Below are 7,947 nucleotides of genomic sequence, written 5' to 3' on the forward strand. Positions count from 1 at the left end.
GTCATGACACCATCAAAGCAGTTTGACATCACAAAACTAAAATAACACAATAGCATTATGACATCACATTGACATTGTGACTTTGAGGACACAATCTGAAAGCCTATTTGCTGTTTCATTCTATTTCAGATGTGGTATGTGAGTTCATATCAGAAACCCACTGGGATCTAATAACCATAAGGACACGAAATACCTTTGTGACATCATAATTGCCATTGTGATATGACTAAACCCACTCAGCTATCACAAACCAGTCCTATCCTCATAAGTATTGTGACATTCCTGCTATTCTGATAACTTAGTCCCTTTGTGAATTCATAATCTCTTTCTGACTTCATATTTCAGGTATGATATGTGATATAAAAAATCCACTGTCACTTCATAACCATTGTGACATCACATTGCCCTAGTGACATCACGTTGATAAAATAACATCCAAAACCTATTTTAGCCTCTTAGCCCTTTTGAAACAAATATAGCCTTTCTGACATTACAACCTCTTTGTGTACAAATACCGTCATTGTGTAGTAATGACAACTCAGATTACATATTTCCATTGTAACCTCACAAAACTTTTGTGACATAATCACCAGTGTAACATCCCATTGTCATTAAGCTTATTATGACATCACAAAACTACAATGACCTCATAGCATTATGAAATCACATTGTCATTGTGAAATCATAGACACATTGTGAGTTCCTATTCTATGATTTCATTCTATTTACATTGAAGCATTTGAGTTGATATCAGTAATCCATTGTGACCATTAACTATTGTGACATTATAAGGGCCTTGTGACATCACACTTACATAGTGATATCACTAACTCACTGTGTCATCACAAACCCCTCCGGTCTTGATAAATTTTGTGACATAATGCTACCGTGATATCTTGTACCCCTTGTGGGCTCATAATCTGTTTTCAACTTCATAATATTCCACATATGACATGTAATAAGAGAAATCCATTTTCACTTTGTAAACATTGTGGTATCACAGTGCCTTTGGGGACATCACAGTCCCTTTGTGAATGCATACATTCAGAGACAGTTAATGACAATTGATATCCACCATACCATTGTTGTATCAACAAGCCATTGTGACATCACAAACCTATTGTCACCTCATCACCAGTATGATATCTCTAAGTCAATGTGACATCATAAATATTATTCTGAGATGATATTGTGACATCACACTGCAATTGTGATACCACTGTTCCATTGGGTTTTCACAAATGTAATATGCCCTCATAACAATTTGGAACATGTATGGACTTTGGGACATCAAGCTGTTTGTTGAACTTGTAAACTTATAACCCATAAAGGACAAGACATTCCATTGAGATATATTTATGATAATAAACAAAATTATTTATACTAGAAAGGGGCCTATATCTTCCTTGTTCAAGGCTGGATACCAAGAGCCAACAGCAGTTTCGACTACTAAACCTCAGGCAACCAATGGGCAGCCCAGCACTTTGTTAAATGGTCTGTAGATCAACAACCCCAAAATTATGTTCTCCAAAGTTCCAAAGTTCAAAGGGGAAGGCTTTGTCCTTTTCCCTTCCTCTCTCCTTCTCTACAATCTGCCCTTTCTTTCAGGTCTTTATCTTTTTCCCTTCCACCACTTCTTCCTTCTCTTCAGGCCTCTTCAATCTCCAAAGGCCTACTCGGCACGGCCCCAGTGGCCAGTTTCTGACCTTTCCCTCCTGCTCTCCCTGAATTTCCTCTCTTCCCAGGTTTCCCTCTGCTGTCTCACCACTTCTTTCCTTCCAGGATTTTCTCCTTTCTCTCCTCTGCCATGGCTCTGAACAGACAGCTTATATATCCTCTGTATCCCTCCCCCACTCCAAAGGGTCTACTGCCTCATAGTTTTCAACCATCATTTCCAATACTGTCCACTGTCCAGTACCTTCTTGAAAGATGCCTTCCAGCAGCATGACACACCTCATTCAGCACCATGCACCCTATCCACTCCAGCAGACTGGACGTGGGAGTGGGAACACACTGATTAGCAGACCTGCTGATTTTTGGAGCCCCCTGGTTATTATATTCTCCATTAATTTATATGTCTAATCAAATCCTTGATTCCTTCTGGAACTAATCCTAAACCTTGCTTCTCTCCCCCCCACCCATACTATAGAATTAGTACACAAATTCATACACAAATTAATACACCAAATTATCAGAAAATGAGAAAAATATAGAAATATACTACTTAAAACAAATTAACAATTGGTAGTTGTATCCTCAATAAATCGTCTGACTGTCTGAACAGTCCATCCTGCAGCCTTCTTTGGAGATTGGTCCATTGACTGTGTCACCCTGCCTGAAAAAGTGAACATTATTACTAACAGTAATACTAACATAATGCTAACAGTAATACCCATACTTTCCCTCATTGAAGTCCAATTCCAAAAATTCACAGAATGAGGTTTCTCACATAAGTGTAAGTGCCCTCTCCAGATGTTTCAGCATTCCAGCATTTACTTCATGGAAATTTTCTATATATGTTATATAAGATAGTAAGGCCAAGACCCCAGGGGTTTTCAAGAAAGATTTAGGCAGTGGCCCAGGACAATTTACAAGAGCCCCAAATAATCAGATATATACAAGCAAAAGGCTTAAGCCTGTAAACAATTTTCTGAAATTCACTCTCCACGTTTGCACATTGTTTTTGCTTCTACCATTAATTTTAATGACTAGTAGCTCTAGACACCCCACTGCTTTTACAGTGCTCTCCTGAACTACCAAATCAGCTTAGTTGTTTTCATGAACTTCAGGGACTTTAGATTCTAAGTTCTCAAAGGTACTAATGAGAGGGTTTTTTTTATTTTCACCTCCAACTGTTTTATTGGGACATTCTGTCTCTGCATTACATTTATGGTGAGAATCTCAAAAGTCTGGATTGAATTTTCTTCTAGTAGCTTCTCTTTCTTATTTTTCACTTCATTGTATTTTTGTGGCAGATTTTTAAACTATTTGTTTAGCTCTTGTGGTTTTTTGCCTAATGCTCTTTCCGTTTCCCAGGAATATCCTATGAAAGTAACATCTCTTGAGCCTGATATATTTCTGTTTACTTTTCTTGGTCTCCTCTTCAATGCAAGGCACTTTGTGCCTGTTTCACTAACTCCTCTTTTAGTTCTTTCTCTGTTGCTTTGAATTTCAGCTCACACTTTCTTCAATGTTCATAATCAGCATGTACTGAAGCCTAAAACCTTCTTATAACATGTCCAGCTCTTTTTTCTGGGCCTTAATTTCTGCATCCTGCACCAGAATCTCCTCATGGCCAAGCTTCTAGTCAGCAAGGATGGCAGTGTTGGACTCTTGTCTCTCCTTCAGGTCTGACCTGTGGTCTCCATATGTGACTCATTCCCACACTGGCAGATATACTTGAATTTTAGTGGATTCTGAGTGTTTTTCTTGGTTCATTTTTGATACGTTATTCTGTTTGAGTCTCCCAAGTTACTGAGTTATGACTTCAAAACTAGTCTTTACGGGTCTGGGAAGGTAGCTCAGTGGTAGAACGCTTGCCTTGCATGCCTTGAGGCCCTGGGTTCAATTCCTCAGCACCACATAAGCAAAAAGAAAAAAGCTAGATGTGGTGCTGTGGCTCAAGTGGTAGAGTGCTAGCCTTGAGCTGAAGAGCTGAGGGAAAGCACCCAGGCCCAGAGTTCAGGCCCCATGACCGGACCAAAAAAAAGAAAAACAAAACAAAACATAACTATTCTTTACATAAAAAAAAAATGTCTCTTACATATTCTGTTCAATGCAGTATTAAGCTCTTGGTCTTTTTTTTTTTCTGTTACATATTGGAGATTCAGAGTCTTCTTAAGCCTGTGTTTTCAGGTATGTGTGTGAATATTTTTCTTCACCACATTTGTTTTTAAGTACAGCGGGCTGAATTTTAAATTGAACATAGTTGGATTTCAGAGCCTCGAGCTCCTTTCCATGATTCCTAAGAGATCTGAATGCACTTTCCAGGTGGCTAACATTCTTACATCACCTGTCATTTTCTATCTTTCCCCTCCTTTGGAATTTCCTTTTCCAATGTCTGTTTTGCTACCAATAAGCACACTAACGTAGCCCTATATGTTCCCTACTGCCATTTGCAAATAAATTATACTGTCTTTGCTGATGGTTTTTTGATCCATATCCAGGTGCTGCTAACATAACTCCAACCCATTTCTTAGGCTGTTTTTTCTCCCAGGTTATCTCTGATATCAAATACCTGCTGGGCAAATTCTACAACCTCAGATAAAACCTTTCCCTCAAAACTTTCTGGCTTTTGAAGCTTTCTCCCAATAGTTGGGCCTGACTGTGAAAAGAAGTTTATATTTAAGGCTCTTCGATTCTCAGGGACCTCAGCATCTTTAGGCATATAGTTCCTATATGTCTCTAGGAACCATTCCAAAAAAGGAATCAGGGACTCACGGGGAGCTGTACAGTCTCACTTACCTTAGTTAAATGAGAAATGGGTTGGCTTCCTAGCTGCTGCTGCTATTCCTACTAACAGAGTCTGGCAATAATTGTAACTGACTCCTTACTTCGATCACTGTTGTAGTCATAGCCTGGGCAATTCTGGGGAAAGACTTGCTCCAGACTGGGTCTTTTGTCAGGGAACTATCTCATCCAAGGGTCCCTTTCAAGGCACTGCTCTGGATTTTCTCCCTTTCCTCCCATGTGTACAGCATATGTAAATGTTGCTAACACCAGGGGCAATGATCTTCATTCAAGAGAACTATAAGATATTTTTCTCCCATCCTCAAAAAAAGGAGTAAACAGATAGAACTATCAACAATCACAAATAAACCAATAGTCACAGACACTTAACACACATGTCCAACATTTATCAAAGATGCACTCTCAAGGAACTGCCAGATGCCCTCTGGAGGAAGTCCCAGATAGCCTCTTGAAGAGGACACAGATGGACTCTCAAAAAGGTACCAGACGACTTCTCGTGGAAGCCCCAAATGACCTTGAGATGAGGCCCCAGATGACCTTTGTGGTAGGTCCCAAATGAACCTCTTGAGAGAGTCCCAGGTTACCAGCAGAGAAGGTCCCAGATGGCTTCTTAGGGAAGTCCTCAATGACCTCTGGAGGTAAGCCAGTTGACTCCAGGAGTAATTCCCAGATAGTCTCTCAAGGAGGCCCCATATGACCTCCAGAATAGGTCCCAGATAGCCTTTGGAGGAGGACCCAGATAACTTCTCAAGGACTACTGGATGAGATCTCATTGAAGCTCCAGATGAGCTCTGGAGGCGATCACAAATGGTCCCTCAGGAAAGTAAGAGATGATCTCCACTGGCAATCCCAGATAGATTCTCAAGGAAGCCCCATATGACCCCTGAGGGAGGTCCCAGCTGGTTTCTTCAGAGGTACCAGATGACTTCCCAAAGAGGTCTCAGATGGCTACTCAAGGAAGTCCCAGATGACCTCTTAAGGAAGTCTCCTATGGTTGCTCTGAGATCACATCCAAAGAGGTTCAAGATTCCTTTTCAAGGAAGACCTGGATGACTTCTGAAGTATGTCTCAGATGAGAAAGCCCTAGATGACATCTTGAGGAGGTACATATGGCTTCCAAAGGTAATCCCAGATGACTTCCAAAAGGAACCCTCCAAATATGCTGGAAAGCTTGCCCAGACTTAACCCTAGAGAGTTCTAAATAACTCTTGTCTTTGTTGGTCCTCAGCAAACAAACACTCGAAGGAGGCTCTAACCCTTGAGGGCTGAGACCCTCACCTATGAGGAAAGTAGCCTGCAAATACCTTTCCCTAGGCTGGATGCCCAGATCCAAGCGCAGCCTCGACCATCAAACTTCAGACCACCAAAGTGCAGCCCCACACTTTGTTAATTGGTCTGCAAACCACCAACTTCAAAATTTATTATCTCTAAAGCTCCAAACTTCAAAAGGGAAGGCTTTTTTTCCATTTTCACTCCTCCATCCTTCTGCATAACCTTTCCTTCCTTCAAGGACTTTCTCTTTTTCTTTCCCCTACTTCCTTCTTCTCTTCAGGGCACTTCACTCTCCATTAGCCTGCCCTGATGCAGTCCGGTGGCCAGTTGCCATCCTTACTTTCCTTTAATTTTCCTCTCCTCCATGTCTTTCCTCCCTGCTGTCTCATCACATCCTTCTTTCCAGGTCATTCCTCTCTTTCTCTCCCCTTCTTTGCTCCAAACATTCTGCCTATGTATAGAGGGGACCCCTCACTCTCACACTCCAATGACCCCTAACAATTTTCCACTATTACATCCCAAAGTACATACTTCCCAAAGACTTCTTGACAGTACATTATGTGGTGCTTCTCACTCCACTCCCAATAGGAGCAAACACACCATATTTTAATGGAATTTGCCCCTCCTCCAGCTGGAGAACAGATATGCTATTGTAACATCACAAAACCTTTGGGACCTCATCAACACTGTGACTTCACATTGTTGTTATGACATCATCAGCTTATAGTGACATCCCAAACAACAATGGCAACATAGCATTATGAAATCATATTGTCATTGTGATTTCATAGACACAATGATAATGTCTATTCTGTGATATCATTCTATGTCAAATGTGGCAGGTGGATTGATATCAGAAATGAATTGACACCACATAATCATTGTGACATCATGATCACTTTGTTAGATCACATTGCCATTGTGATATCACTTACCCACTCTGATATCACATACTTCTCATCATCATATGGTTTGTGATATGCTGCCATTGTGATATCTTGGGCCCATTGTAAGCTCATAATCTGTTTTCCACCTCATAATATTTAAGGTAAAAAATGTGATATCAGAAATCCACTATTAAACCATAACCAATGTGACATCAGACTATCAGAGGTCATGACCATTTTGTCACTTTGTGACATCACAAAGCTATGAGGAGTTCATCACATTTGTGGCAACATGGAACTTTGGAGAAATCAAAGTCCCTTTGTGTACTCATATACTCATTGTAAATTAATAATACTTGAGACCCCCCCACATGACATCACCAACCAAATTGAGATATCTCAATCCTATTGACCTCATCACCAGTATGGCATCACCAAATAATTATGACATCAAAACATTATTATTATGTGATATTCTGCATCACATTGCCATAGTGATGTCACTGCCCATTTATGTTTTCACAGACCTATAATTATCTCATAATATTTTCCAGAATTGTTGGACTTTGGGTGTTCAAGCTCTTTCTGTGAACTTGTATTCTCATTTTGAAATAATAACAATTGAAACTGACCATTCCATTATTGCAATCTTTTTGTGACATCTCAAAACCATTGTCACCATATCTTCATTGTGACATCACAAAATGATTGCGATGTCAAATGCTACAGTGATATCACAATCACTTTTTGACACCCCAAAACTATTATGACTTCTTAGATTCTTTGAAAACACATGGCCTTGGTGACATTACAGTCCCTATATATACTAGTATACTCATTGTGGACTATTGACAATTGTTTTGAAACAGTCCAGTATAACATCACAAGCACTAGGTGACATCATCACCAGAATGTCATCACATTCTTATTATGATACCATCAGCTCATTGTTACATCACAAAGTATAATGGCATCATAGAATCATGACATCTCATTGCCATTGGGATATCATAGACACACTGTGAATGCATATTCTATGATTTCATAGTATTTTATATGTTATATAGATTATCAGAAACCCAGTGTGACCTCATAACTATTGGGACATCAAAATGAGGTTGTGACATCACATTGCCAGTGTGAAAATCATAACCCACGGTGACAACAAAAACCTGTCCCATACTTAGTTCACGATGAGAATATGGGTACACAAAGGGACTATGATATCACAGAGGCCATTTGGATTTCAAAGACGTTGAGGTGTTAATTGATTTGGGATATCAAAAGGTGATCATGGTGTCACAATGGCAATGTGATT

This window comes from Dipodomys spectabilis, unplaced genomic scaffold, assembly GCF_019054845.1.
Source record: "Dipodomys spectabilis isolate Male_0828 unplaced genomic scaffold, ASM1905484v1 ptg000164l, whole genome shotgun sequence".
Taxonomy (NCBI): domain Eukaryota; kingdom Metazoa; phylum Chordata; class Mammalia; order Rodentia; family Heteromyidae; genus Dipodomys; species Dipodomys spectabilis.